Source organism: Entelurus aequoreus, linkage group LG11 (assembly GCF_033978785.1).
Source record: "Entelurus aequoreus isolate RoL-2023_Sb linkage group LG11, RoL_Eaeq_v1.1, whole genome shotgun sequence".
Taxonomy (NCBI): Eukaryota; Metazoa; Chordata; class Actinopteri; order Syngnathiformes; family Syngnathidae; genus Entelurus; species Entelurus aequoreus.
In genome coordinates, this window is record NC_084741.1 from 15,294,371 (window position 1) to 15,310,954 (window position 16,584).

Consider the following 16,584-nt stretch of genomic DNA (forward strand, 5'->3'; position numbering starts at 1 on the left):
ACTCAAAAAATTTCACTATTTTACAAGAACAACAACAAAAATTGGCAATATTGCGATAAAAGTCAGAATTTTATAAGAAAACTTAAAAATGTTGGCAATATTACAATAATCTGAATTTTACTCAAAAAATGTCAGTATGTTACTAGAACAACAGAAAAATTGGCAATATTGTGATAAAAGTCAGAATTTTATATGACAAATGTCACCATTTTGCGTTAAAAAGTCATAATTTTACATAAAAAAGTCATCATTTTACGAGAAAATATTGCAATATTACAGAAACAGAAAGAATATGAGAAATTTTATCAGAAAAAAGTCGACACATTGTGAGAAAAAAACTGCTTTAAGTTCTTTTTTTTAATTTACTTCAAGTTATTACAGTATGTCTCTATATACATATTTATTTATTTATTTAAATTAATTTTGGCCAAAGGCGGCGCATTTCAATTTCTTACACACACTTGTTATTTCATATGTTGACCAGAGGGGGAGCACTTTTCAAGAAGGGTATAAATACAAGAACACACACACACACACACACACACACACACACACACACACACACACACACAGTAAGTTTTTATAGTTAGTGACAGCTGACGAATACCCCCCAGCTTGACCTCTGACCTCTAGGTCTGCCTTCTGTACCCCAAAGCTAATTGACATGTCTCCTTTGATAAACTTTCCATGGTGTGTAACACACACACACACACACACACACACACACACACACACACACACACACACACACACACACACACACACACACACACACACACACACACACACACACACACACACACACACACACACACACACACACACACACACACACACACACACACACACACAGGGTCCATGAATGCATCTTTTCAGAGTGTGATTTGCTAATTGATGAAGGTGTAGCAGTGATTTAGACGTGTCCACCAGCTGAAAGAGGATTATTGTTGTGTTTAGTTGAGAGTGGAATGTGTTCCGTGGACGCCGGTGAGTTTTTTGGCTCATTTTCTGTCATTTCGCGGATCAAACGGGCAAACAATAACCAGCTCCTCCTTGCAAAATGGGAATAATTGATCACAATTAATGATCATTAGAGCGTGTGTGGACGGGCCAAAAGAAGCAGGAGAGTCGGGATTTTCCCGGGTTGGCAAATCACATCACCCGGGGAGAGGTGGAGATTTGTTTTGGGGGGTGTCCAGAGAAATGAGCAGACAAAGGGGGGCTTTATTAAAAGGAAAAGCTACTTCAACAGTGTGTGTGTGTGTGTGTGTGTATATATATATATATATATATATATATATATGCATATATATATATATATATATATATATATATATATATATATGCATATATATATATATTTATATATATATGCATATATATATATATATATATATATATATATATATATATATATATATATATATATATATATATATATATATATATATATATATATATATATATATATATATAAAATGTGTGTATATGTACAAAACCCAAAAGCAGTGAATTTGTCACGTTGTGTAAATAGTAAATAAAAAGAGAATACAATGATCTGCAAATCCTTTTCAACTTATATTCAATTGAATAGACTGCAAAGACAAGATATTTAATGTTCACACTGAGAAACTTCTTTTTTTTTTTGCAAATAATCATTAACTAAGAATTTTAATGGCAGCAACACATTGCAAAAAAGTTGTCACAGGGGCATGTTCACCACTGTGTTACATGGCCTTTCCTTTTAACAACACTCAGTAAAGGTTTGGGAACTGAGGAGACACATTTTTGAAGCTTCTCAGGTGGAATTCTTTCCCATTCTTGCTTGATGTACAGCTTAAGTTGTTCAACAGTCCGGGGGTCTCCCTTGTGCTATTTTAGGCTTCATAATGCGCCACACATTTTCAATGGGAGACAGGTCTGGACTACAGGCAGGCCAGTCTAGTACCCGCACTCTTTTACTATGAAGCCACGCTGTTGTAACACGTGGCTTGGCATTGCCTTGCTGAAATAAGCAGGGGCGTCCATGATAACGTTGCTTGGATGGCAACATATGTTGCTCCAAAACCTGTATGTACCTTTCAGCATTAATGGTGCCTTCACAGATGTGTAAGTTACCCATGTCTTGGGGACTAATACACCCCCATACCATCACACATGCTGGCTTTTACACTTTGCGCCTAGAACAATCCAGATGGTTATTTTCCTCTTTGGTCCGGAGGACACGACGTCCACAGTTTCCAAAAACTATTTGCAATGTGGACTCTACAGACCACAGAACACTTTTACACTTTGCATCAGTCCATCTTCGATGAGCTCGACCCAGCGAAGCCGGTGGCGTTTCTGGGTGTTGTTGATAAATGGCTTTGGCTTTGCGTAGTAGAGTTTTAACTTGCACTTACAGATGTAGCGACCAACTGTAGTTACTAACAGTGGTTTTCTGAAGTGTTCTCGAGCCCATGTGGTGATATCCTTTACACACTGATGTCGCTTTTTGACGCAGTACAGCCTGAGGGATCGCTTACGAGCAGTGATTTCTCCAGATTCTCTGATCCTTTTGATGATATTACAGAGCGTAGATGGTGAAATCCCTAAATTCCTTGCAATAGCTGGTTGAGAAATGTTGTTCTTAAACTGTTCAACAATTTGCTCAGGCATTTGTTGACAAAGTGGTGACCCTCGCCCCGTCCTTGTTTGTGAATGACTGAGCATTTCATGGAAGCTGCTTTTATACCCAATCATGGCACCCACCCGTTCCCAATTAGCATGTTCACTTGTGGGATGTTCCAAATAAGTGCATTCCTCAACTTTCTCAGTCTTTTTTGCCACTCGTGCCAGCTTTTTTGAAACATGTTGCAGGCATCAAATTCCCAATGAGCTAACATTTGCAAAAAATAACAAAGTTTACCAGTCGGAACGTTAAATATCTTGTCTTTGCAGTCTATTCAATTGAATATAAGTTGGAAAGGATTTGCAAATCATTGTATTCTCTTTTTATTTACCATTTACACAACATCACTGCTTTTGGGGTTTGTATTTTAATTTGTAATATTTGTAAAAAAAACATTTATTTTTAATTAACATGCGAAAGATAAAAATGTGCCTCTCATTAAATTGAAAGATAAAGAGTGTTTATCAGGTTATTTACGTGCGAGTAGCGGCTGGAGGTGTAATGTAAAAAGCAGCAGCGCAGGCCAGAAGAGGACTTCTGCCTTCACGCTGGAAGCTCAACTTCCTACAAGGACCTCCCAGAGGAAGAGGACTCATTCCTTCTGGAAGCTTCCCCCAGGAGCCCAAAGCTGAATGGACAGTAGCGCCAAACACGGCCTCCTCGCCACATGTGACGTGACCTTAGCGTGAACACACACACACACACACACACACACACACACACACACACACACACACACACACACACACACACACACACACACACACACACACACACACACACACACACACACACACACACACACACACACACACACACACACACACACACACACACAGGAATCCTTTCCCATGTCTTTCCTCTCAGCTTCCATGTGTGTGGCAGAAAGGAAGCATCAACACACCAACTGGATCACAATATTCTAAAGAGGACAAACGGGCCCCATGAAAGTATTTTTAGTCCTCTCGCTTCAAATACGAGTCCCAACTAGGGCTGCAACAACTAATCGATTAAAATAGATTATTAATATAGTTGCCGATTAATTTAGTCATTGATTCGTTGGAGGTTTTTATTTGTATTTTTTAAAAATAATTTTTTTATTTTATATATATATATTTTTTAATAAACCTTTATTTATAGACTGCAACATTTACAAACAGCTGAGAAACAATAATCAAAATAAGTATGGTGCCAGTATATTGTTTTGGAGGTTTTTATTTGTATTTTTTAAAAATAATTATTTTTTATTTTTTTTATTTTATATATATATTTTTTAATAAACCTTTATTTATAAACTGCAACATTTACAAACAGCTGAGAAACAATAATCAAAATAAGTATGGTGCCAGTATATTGTTTTTTTCCAATAAAATACTGGATAGGATAGAAATGTAGTTTGTCTCTTTTATCCGATTATTAATCGATTAATCGAAGTAATAATCGACATTTTAATCGATTATCAAATTACTCGTTAGTTGCAGCCCTAGTCCCGACTTTGGACTTGACACAGCTTCATGCAAGCAAGTGGAGATGGAGAACATCCGCATGCAGACTTTACATGCATGCTGGATATATATTTTCAAAAATGCACATTTTGCTCATGTAAACAGAAAAAAATAGTCCATCCACAGCAGTTTAAAGTAGTTGAAAAAAATACATACAAACTTTAACCAGCTGTCATGTTCATTTTGTCCAATCAGAAGCCAGCAAATCAACCACACCTGACTTGTGTGTAGGGCTGGGTGATATATCAAATATACTCGATATATCGCGGGTTTGTCTCTGTGCGATATAGAAAATGACTATATGGTGATATTCGAGTATAAGTCCTCACACAGTTGCTTTTAGCTGCGGGCATTACACAACTTTTCTCACTCTTTCTTGTCTCTCCTTCTCACAGAGACTTAAAACAAGCGCACCTTCTTACATACGTCACATACGTATACGCCCTCGCGGAGCACAGAGGTAGCGGCATGGGTAACGTTAGCTGTGGTGCGGGTGGTAATACGAGAGAAAGAAGGTGCCAATCTGGTAACAAATGAAGGAAGAATTAATTCCCAAGAAAAACAGCAGAGGGTCCATCGTCTGGCGGTGGTTTGGCTTCAAGCGGAAAGATGTCGAACAGACAACAGTAATTTGTCAAGTGTGGGGCAAAAGCGTTGCTACAAAAAGTAGCATCACTGCTAATTTGTAGCATCATTTGAGAAGTCACCCGCTAGAGAATGAAGAGTGCTTGAAACTCCGCATGTCAACATCTCCGTTCGGTGCCACACCAACAAAATGCCGAAGCAACCATTTCCACATCAACACCGTATGATACAAATAGTCAACAACAGAAGGAGATAACGTCCGCTAGGGATGGGCGATACCACACTTTTAGGACTCGATACGATACCGATACTTTTTCTTGCATTTTCATCGATACCGATACCGATACCATTAATTTCTCATTGGCAATTTTTGTCAGTCAAAAATATTATTACTATTGTTATTATTTAAGACAAATCACAAGACAAATACAGACCATTTATACCACATTTATTATGGTCAATATATAATAAAAGTAAAATTAAAATAAATAACATAAATATGAAAAATAAATTAAATATAAACAAAAATATACACATTTTCACTTTTCTTATTTCACAAAAAAAAAAGTCTTGGTAGAAAAAGCTTAAAAAAAGAATTATTCATAACAATGTTATGTTTCAAACCTCTTTGTGGAAGTAAACTTATAACACTTCTCTGAAGCAAAGTCAATAATTTCCTTATCACAATAAACTAGGATTTCCTTGTCCTATAAACCTGCATACGAAAGACAGTTCCCTGAGAAAATGAACTTGGAAAAATGATCTACAAAAATGTCTGACACCATCACACCTTTAGTGTACTCGAGATATGTCGTCACACGTCACACTTTACTGATTGCTGTTCAGGAAAAGTAACATGCTCACGTTTTCTGCTTTGATACGATTACGCCTCTGGTCTGATTATTTCTCCGGCCTTAGAGAAGAGTCTCTCTGCTGGAACGGACGTTGCAATAGTTCCAAGGCATTTTTTCGCAACTTTGTTCAGCATTGGGAATGTGGTTTCATTTTTTTTCTCCACCAAACCAAAGGGTCCTCACTCCTTGGGATCACCTTTTCCTCCATGTATCTTCTCATTTCAACATACGCATCTGTGTTTGTTGTGCGATTGCTCTGGCTGCATCGCTGTCGGCTGGCTGTGGGGTGTCCCAGCACATAGTAAGTTAAAGGCCTGCTGAAATGAATTTTTTTTTATTTAAACGGGAATAGCAGATCCATTCTATGTCATACTTTATCATTTCGCGATATTGCCATATTTTTGCTGAAAGGATTTAGTAGAGAAAATCGACGATAAAGTTCGCAACTTTTGCTCGCTGATAAAAAAAAGCCTTGCCTGTACCGGAAGTAGCGTGACGTCAGAGTAGGTAATATTCCTCACAATTTTCCTATGTTTACAATGGAGCGAGAGAGATTCGGAGCGACAAAGCGACGATTACCCCATTAATTTGAGCGAGGATGAAAGATTCGTAGATGAGGAACGTTACAGTGAAGGACTAGAGTGCAGTGCAGGACGTATCTTTTTTCGCTCTGACCGTAACTTAGGTACAAGCTGGCTCATTGGATTCCACACTCTCTCCTTTTTCTATTGTGGATCACGGATTTGTATTTTAAACCACCTCGGATACTATGTCCTCTTGAAAATGAGAGTCGAGCACGCGAAATGGACATTTAAAGTGACTTTTATCTCCACGACAATACATCGGTGACACACTTAGCTACTGAGCTAACGTGATAGCATCATTCTCAAATGAAGATAGAAACAAAAGAAATAAACCCCTGACTGGAAGGATAGACAGAAGATCAACAATACTATTAAACCATGGACATGTAACTACACGGTTAAAAATTCTCAGCCTGGTAAGGCTTAACAATGCTGTTGCTAACGACGCTAAGGCTAATTTAGCAACTTAGCAACCGGACCTCACAGAACTATGATAAAAACATTAGCGCTCCACCTACGCCAGCCAGCCCTCATCTTCCCATCAACAGCCGTGCGACGAAGGACTTTATCCGTGGGTTTGGCGGCAAGCATCGGCTAGGCGTCTGCTAAGTACCGTAAGTAGTCCTTGTTGTGTTGCTGTAAGTATTGTACTTAGCCGCTAATACACCGATCGATCCCACCTACAACGTTCTTCTTTGCAGCCTCCATTGTTCATTAAACAAATTGCAAAAGATTCACCAACACAGATGTCCAGAATACTGTGGAATTTTGTCGAAGAAAACGAGAGGTTTTTGTATCGGGTCCGATGGGGTCCAACCACTTCCGTGGATTTTGTGACGTCACGCGCATAAATCATATCCAAAGGAGTTTTTCAACCGGAGGTGTGGCGGGAGTTTTAAAATTGCACTTTATAAGTTAACCCGGCCGTATTGGCATGTGTTGCAATGTTAAGATTTCATCATTGATATATAAACTATCAGACTGCGTGGTCGGTAGTAGTGGCTGTCAGTAGGCCTTTAAGTAAGTCATCAAAAACATCTGAAAGTGATGCTTGCACCCCCCACACGCCGTTTTTTGGTTTATATCGATACTTTTTTCAGAAAAGTGATGCCAAATGAGTAGCGTGTGAGTATCGATATATCGATACCGCAGGATCGATACGCACATCCCTAACGTCCGCAGGAACCTACCACATAGCGAAGAACATACACTATTTGATTTCCTATTATGCAGCTCATTTTTATTTGACACTTATTGAAATATCTTGTGTGACATCATGCACAAAAGTGCACTTTATTTGTTTTAAACTATTGTAGTGGCGTTCTGTACAAAAAGTGCACTTTAATCTAGTGTTGTTTTGATATGTCCTCTTAGTGACATCATGCACAAAAGTGCACTAATAGCTTGTTTTAAAATGTCTCTGACAATCTTGCACTTTCTGTTTTGAAAATGACATGAATGTTTGTGCCACTGCTTAATAACTGTTTAATAAATACACTTTTGCTAAATTGACTTAGTTGTGATTTCCCTCTCTGCATGAACGTTTAAAAGTAGCATATATTAATGCAGTATGAAGAAGAATGTTTTAATGTAGACACATAGAATCATCATACTGCTGTGATTATATGCATCAAGTGTTCATTCAAGGCTAAGGCAAAATATCCAGATATATAACGTGTATCGTGACATGGCCTAAAAATATCGAGATATTAATAAAAGGCCATATCGCCCAGCCCTAGTGTGTGCATAAATGAGTCAAGCCAGCAGGCACAAGACATTGAAACAACGTTGACAACTTGTTGAATTAGGTGCTGACTTTGAGCAACTCAAACATAACGTTGGAACAAAGCATTTTTTGACGACGTTTAATCAATGTTGGGTTCTGACGTTGATTTGATTACTAAATTTAGGTCATTTCTAGAGATGTCAGATAATGGCTTTTTTGCAGATATCCGATATTCCGATATTGTCCAACTCGTAATTACAGATTCCGATATCAACCGATACCGATATATACAGTCGTGGAATTAACACATTATTATGCCTAATTTTAATTGTGATGCCCCGCTGGATGCATTAAACAATGTAACAAGGTTTTCCAAATTAAATCAACTCAAGTTATGGAAAAAAAGTGCCAACATGGCACTGCCATATTTATTATTGAAGTCACAAAGTGCATTATTTTTTTTAACATGCCTCAAAACAGCAGCTTGGAATTTGGGACATGCTCTCCTTGAGATAATCCTAATACCCACTACAACTCAGGGAAATACTATACTTTGACTTTCACAAAGTGCATTATTTTTAATTATTTTTAAACATGCCTCAAAACAACAGCTACAAAAACAATGAAGGCACACAGCCTCAGTCCAGAGTATACTGGAGTCATAAAGTAAGCAATAACATAGTTTTTTATCCGTCAGACACACTTTAAAATAATCCCAAACCATAGACATGGTGTCGTTAGTCAGTCACAGAGGGAGCCGGCTTGTTAACCACGGCTACAGCACCGGCAACAACACACTCTTGTTGTTGTTATGCTCCGCTCGCAGCAGGTTGATGAGGTCATCAAGAGTCGCCAGTAAACCTCTCATGCTGCAGTTGTGCTGCAACTCCTGTGTTGTGTGTGGGAGAGGGGAGAGGGGAGGGGCTGCTGACTGGGAGACGCAACGTCCGCGTTTTACCAGATATGTACCGCTCCGTACAGCGGCGTTTTAAAAAGTAATTAATTTTACTTTTTTAAACCGATACCGATAATTTACGATATTACATTTTAATGCATTTATCGCACGATATTATCGTCATTTCCCAACCAAAATTCTACAACACAAATACAACGTTGAAACAACATGCTTTTTGACGACGTTTATTCAACGTCAGGTTGTGACGTCGATTTGACCATTGAAATTTGGTCAATTTCCCAACAACGTGGATCCAACGTTGGACATCAACGTTGTCTCAATTTGCAAATACAACTGTTTTGCAACATCGTTTCAAAGTCAGTTTTAAAGGACACCATACTTGCCAACCTTGAGACCTCCAATATCGGGACGTGGGGGGTAGGGGGGGGGGGGGGTGTGTGTGTGTCTTGGTCGGGGGTGGGGTGGGTGGTTGGGGGAGGGGGGCGTGGTTGGGGGAGTGGTTATTTACAGCTAGAATTCACCAACTCGAGTATTTCATATATATTTCATATACATATATATTTCATATACATATACATATATATATATATATATATATATATATATATATATATATATATATATATATATATATATATGAAATACTTGACTTTCAGTGAATTCTAGCTATGTATATATATATATATATATATATATATATATATATATATATATATATATATATATATATATATATATATATATATATATATATATATATATATTTTTTATTTACATAGAAAAAAAAATAATACTTGAATTTCAGTGTTCTGGTGGCTATCCATTAGATGGCAGTATTGTCCTGTTTAACTTCTCCGTTCATGATGAGTATATCATTTCGGCCGCCATGTCTGTAATTTCCTCGTTCTTCTGCTTCGTCTCCTTGTTGTGTGCGCAGTTGTGCACTCTATAAAAGCCCTAGATGTTATGACGTCTTTGGGCAGGCAAGCTGTTTATATTGTGGGAAAGCGGACGTGAGAACAGGCTGTCCCCACTCAGTCTCAGGTGCGCATTGAGCTGGAGGGGGCGTGGCCTCCAGCTCCGGCTGAATACCGGGAGTTTGTCGGGAGAAAATCTCTGCCGGGAGGTTGTCGGGAGAGGCGCTGAATACCGGGATTCTCCCGCTAAAAACGGGAGGGTTGGCAAGTATGAAGGACACGTACGTATAATCAACGTGGTATCAATGTCTGGTGCCTGCTGGGAAATATATGACCTCTGACACCAGCGCTGGGTCTAACACAGCACAGGACACAGCAGGAATGTTATTTCATAAGTTGTGCATGCACGCCTACAACTTCATATTTTGCTTTGCATACATAATGAACATAAAGACCCGGATATAAATATGATTATGTAATAACACAAGTGTGTTTTTGTGATGGACGTGTTGACACATTAACACAAGGTTCACAAGGTGGATTAAGTCCAAGGTCAGCGTCAGGCTGTGGCGGCTGTTGTTCGGCCTGAGAACTTTCCATCCATGCCAATTAGTCCCTCCTGGTACCGGAGCGGGCGGCAGGTATTTGGAAGAGGTTTATGTCATCGGCAGCCGTGTTTGATGTGGCCCCAAAATAGCCAATCAGATAAAGCGGCTGGCGGGGGACATTAGCGGAACATTACGCACGCATTAAAGCCACGTCAACAAATAGCAGCGGGGATGCGCTGGACACGCGCCGGCTTTAGTGTGACACTGGCGGGGCAAATGTTGCTACCTAAAAATGTTGTTGACGAGTTGCCACGTTGGAGGCAGCCAGGAAGTGGCAGCAGCGCCTGTTCCCTCAACAACTATCCACACTATATATGTATATTGTTTTGGACACGTGGCTTATTAACATTTTTATTTTTTTTGTATATTTTTATTCAAATGTTTATTTATTCATTTGATAGGGAAAAATAACACAAATAATCCCACAGCCCCAAAAGAAAAGGGACAAATAAAATCAAATGATGACTGGTCTTGGAACCGTAGACCAGTTTTATACTCTCGGCAGGGTCCTTGAGGGTGCACGGGAGTTTGCCCAACCAGTCTACATGTGCTTTGTGGACTTGGAGAAGGCATTCGACCTGCTCAGAGAGTATGGGGTATTGGACTGTCTGATTGTGGCGGTCCGCTCCCTGTATGATCAGTGTCACAGCTTGGTCCGCATTGGGATGGTCACCTGCTGGCCCCACTATGGACTGGACTCTCACTATTATGTTAGATCCACTATGGACTGGACTCTCACAATATTATGTTAAATCCACTATGGACTGGACTCTCACACTATTATGTTAGATCCACTATGGACTGGACTCTCACACTATTATGTTAGACCCACTATGGACTGGACTCTCACTATTATGTTAGATCCACTATGGACTGGACTCTCACTATTATGTTAGATCCACTATGGACTGGACTCTCACACTATTATGTTAGATCCACTATGGACTGGACTCTCACTATTATGTTAGATCCACAATGGACTGGACTCTCACTATTATGTTAGATCCACTATGGACTGGACTCTCACACTATTATGTTAGATCCACTATGGACTGGACTCTCACACTATTATGTTAGACCCACTATGGACTGGACTCTCACTATTATGTTAGATCCACTATGGACTGGACTCTCACTATTATGTTAGATCCACTATGGACTGGACTCTCACACTATTATGTTAGATCCACTATGGACTGGACTCTCACACTATTATGTTAGACCCACTATGGACTGGACTCTCACTATTATGTTAGATCCACTATGGACTGGACTCTCACTATTATGTTAGATCCACTATGGACTGGACTCTCACACTATTATGCTAGATCCACTATGGACTGGACTCTCACACTATTATGTTAGATCCACTATGGACTGGACTCTCACTATTATGTTAGATCCACTATGGACTGGACTCTCACACTATTATGTTAGATCCACTATGGACTGGACTCTCACTATTATGTTAGATCCACAATGGACTGGACTCTCACTATTATGTTAGATCCACTATGGACTGGACTCTCACTATTATGTTAGATCCACTATGGACTGGACTCTCACACTATTATGTTAGATCCACTATGGACTGGACTCTCACACTATTATGTTAGATCCACTATGGACTGGACTCTCACTATTATGTTAGATCCACTATGGACTGGACTCTCACACTATTATGTTAGATCCACTATGGACTGGACTCTCACTATTATGTTAGATCCACTATGGACTGGACTCTCACTATTTTGTTAGATCCACTATGGACTGGACTCTCACTATTTTGTTAGATCCACTATGGACTGGACTCTCACTATTATGTTAGATCCACTATGGACTGGACTCTCACACTATTATGTTAGATCCACTATGGACTGGACTCTCATACTATTATGTTAGATCCACAATGGACTGGACTCTCACTATTATGTTAGATCCACTATGGACTGGACTCTCACTATTATGTTAGATCCACTATGGACTGGACTCTCACTATTATGTTAGATCCACTATGGACTGGACTCTCACTATTTAGTTAGATCCACTATGGACTGGACACTCACTATTTTGTTAGATCCACTATGGACTGGGCTCTCACTATTTTGTTAGATCCACTATGGACTGGACTCTCACTATTATGTTAGATCCACTATGGACTGGACTCTCACTATTATGTTAGAGCCACTATGGACTGGACTCTCACACTATTATGTTGGATCCAGTATGGACTGGACTCTCACTATTATGTGAGATCCACTATGGACTGGACTCTCACTATTATGTTAGATCCACTATGGACTGGACTCTCACTATTTTGTTAGATCCACTATGGACTGGACTCTCACTATTATGTTAGATCCACTATGGACTGGACTCTCACACTATTATGTTAGATCCACTATGGACTGGACTCTCACACTATTATGTTAGATCCACAATGGACTGGACTCTCACTATTATGTTAGATCCACTATGGACTGGACTCTCACTATTATGTTAGATCCACTATGGACTGGACTCTCACTATTATGTTAGATCCACTATGGACTGGACTCTCACTATTTAGTTAGATCCACTATGGACTGGACACTCACTACTTTGTTAGATCCACTATGGACTGGACTCTCACTATTATGTTAGATCCACTATGGACTGGACTCTCACTATTATGTTAGATCCACTATGGACTGGACTCTCACACTATTATGTTAGATCCACTATGGACTGGACTCTCACACTATTATGTTAGATCCACAATGGACTGGACTCTCACTATTATGTTAGATCCACTATGGACTGGACTCTCACTATTATGTTAGATCCACTATGGACTGGACTCTCACTATTATGTTAGATCCACTATGGACTGGACTCTCACTATTTAGTTAGATCCACTATGGACTGGACACTCACTATTTTGTTAGATCCACTATGGACTGGACTCTCACTATTTTGTTAGATCCACTATGGACTGGACTCTCACTATTATGTTAGATCCACTATGGACTGGACTCTCACTATTATGTTAGAGCCACTATGGACTGGACTCTCACACTATTATGTTAGATCCACTATGGACTGGACTCTCACTATTATGTGAGATCCACTATGGACTGGACTCTCACTATTATGTTAGATCCACTATGGACTGGACTCTCACTATTTTGTTAGATCCACTATGGACTGGACTCTCACTATTATGTTAGATCCACTATGGACTGGACTCTCACACTATTATGTTAGATCCACTATGGACTGGACTCTCACACTATTATGTTAGATCCACTATGGACTGGACTGTCACACTATTACGCTAGATCCACTATGGACTGGACTCTCACTATTATGTTAGATCCACTATGGACTGGACTCTCACTATTATGTTAGATCCACTATGGACTGGACTCTCACACTATTATGTTAGATCCACTATGGACTGGACTCTCACTATTATGTTAGATCCACTATGGACTGGACTCTCCCACTATTATGTTAGATCCACTATGGACTGGACTGTCACACTATTACGCTAGATCCACTATGGACTGGACTCTCACTATTATGTTAGATCCACTATGGACTGGACTCTCACTATTATGTTAGATCCACTATGGACTGGACTCTCACTATTTTGTTAGATCCACTATGGACTGGGCTCTCACTATTTTGTTAGATCCACTATGGACTGGACTCTCACTATTATGTTAGATCCACTATGGACTGGACTCTCACTATTATGTTAGAGCCACTATGGACTGGACTCTCACACTATTATGTTAGATCCAGTATGGACTGGACTCTCACTATTATGTGAGATCCACTATGGACTGGACTCTCACTATTATGTTAGATCCACTATGGACTGGACTCTCACTATTTTGTTAGATCCACTATGGACTGGACTCTCACTATTATGTTAGATCCACTATGGACTGGACTCTCACACTATTATGTTAGATCCACTATGGACTGGACTCTCACACTATTATGTTAGATCCACAATGGACTGGACTCTCACTATTATGTTAGATCCACTATGGACTGGACTCTCACTATTATGTTAGATCCACTATGGGCTGGACTCTCACTATTATGTTAGATCCACTATGGACTGGACTCTCACTATTTAGTTAGATCCACTATGGACTGGACACTCACTATTTTGTTAGATCCACTATGGACTGGACTCTCACTATTATGTTAGATCCACTATGGACTGGACTCTCACTATTATGTTAGATCCACTATGGACTGGACTCTCACACTATTATGTTAGATCCACTATGGACTGGACTCTCACACTATTATGTTAGATCCACAATGGACTGGACTCTCACTATTATGTTAGATCCACTATGGACTGGACTCTCACTATTATGTTAGATCCACTATGGACTGGACTCTCACTATTATGTTAGATCCACTATGGACTGGACTCTCACTATTTAGTTAGATCCACTATGGACTGGACACTCACTATTTTGTTAGATCCACTATGGACTGGACTCTCACTATTTTGTTAGATCCACTATGGACTGGACTCTCACTATTATGTTAGATCCACTATGGACTGGACTCTCACTATTATGTTAGAGCCACTATGGACTGGACTCTCACACTATTATGTTAGATCCACTATGGACTGGACTCTCACTATTATGTGAGATCCACTACGGACTGGACTCTCACTATTATGTTAGATCCACTATGGACTGGACTCTCACTATTTTGTTAGATCCACTATGGACTGGACTCTCACACTATTATGTTAGATCCACTATGGACTGGACTCTCACTATTATGTTAGATCCACAATGGACTGGACTCTCACTATTATGTTAGATCCACTATGGACTGGACTCTCACTATTATGTTAGATCCACTATGGACTGGACTCTCACACTATTATGTTAGATCCACTATGGACTGGACTCTCACACTATTATGTTAGATCCACTATGGACTGGACTCTCACTATTATGTTAGATCCACTATGGACTGGACTCTCACACTATTATGTTAGATCCACTATGGACTGGACTCTCACTATTATGTTAGATCCACTATGGACTGGACTCTCACTATTTTGTTAGATCCACTATGGACTGGACTCTCACTATTTTGTTAGATCCACTATGGACTGGACTCTCACTATTATGTTAGATCCACTATGGACTGGACTCTCACACTATTATGTTAGATCCACTATGGACTGGACTCTCATACTATTATGTTAGATCCACAATGGACTGGACTCTCACTATTATGTTAGATCCACTATGGACTGGACTCTCACTATTATGTTAGATCCACTATGGACTGGACTCTCACTATTATGTTAGATCCACTATGGACTGGACTCTCACTATTTAGTTAGATCCACTATGGACTGGACACTCACTATTTTGTTAGATCCACTATGGACTGGGCTCTCACTATTTTGTTAGATCCACTATGGACTGGACTCTCACTATTATGTTAGATCCACTATGGACTGGACTCTCACTATTATGTTAGAGCCACTATGGACTGGACTCTCACACTATTATGTTAGATCCAGTATGGACTGGACTCTCACTATTATGTGAGATCCACTATGGACTGGACTCTCACTATTATGTTAGATCCACTATGGACTGGACTCTCACTATTTTGTTAGATCCACTATGGACTGGACTCTCACTATTATGTTAGATCCACTATGGACTGGACTCTCACACTATTATGTTAGATCCACTATGGACTGGACTCTCACACTATTATGTTAGATCCACAATGGACTGGACTCTCACTATTATGTTAGATCCACTATGGACTGGACTCTCACTATTATGTTAGATCCACTATGGACTGGACTCTCACTATTATGTTAGATCCACTATGGACTGGACTCTCACTATTTAGTTAGATCCACTATGGACTGGACACTCACTACTTTGTTAGATCCACTATGGACTGGACTCTCACTATTATGTTAGATCCACTATGGACTGGACTCTCACTATTATGTTAGATCCACTATGGACTGGACTCTCACACTATTATGTTAGATCCACTATGGACTGGACTCTCACACTATTATGTTAGATCCACAATGGACTGGACTCTCACTATTATGTTAGATCCACTATGGACTGGACTCTCACTATTATGTTAGATCCACTATGGACTGGACTCTCACTATTATGTTAGATCCACTATGGACTGGACTCTCA

At 39.6% G+C, this 16,584-nt stretch overlaps 1 protein-coding gene across 6 annotated transcripts in view; it reads right to left on the reverse strand.

The window, feature by feature from the left end:
- The window catches only part of LOC133659820 (BMP-binding endothelial regulator protein-like), a 450,456-nt gene that overhangs the window by 151,028 nt on the left and 282,844 nt on the right, over nucleotides 1–16,584 (reverse strand). The gene's annotated exons all lie outside the window — the stretch shown is intronic.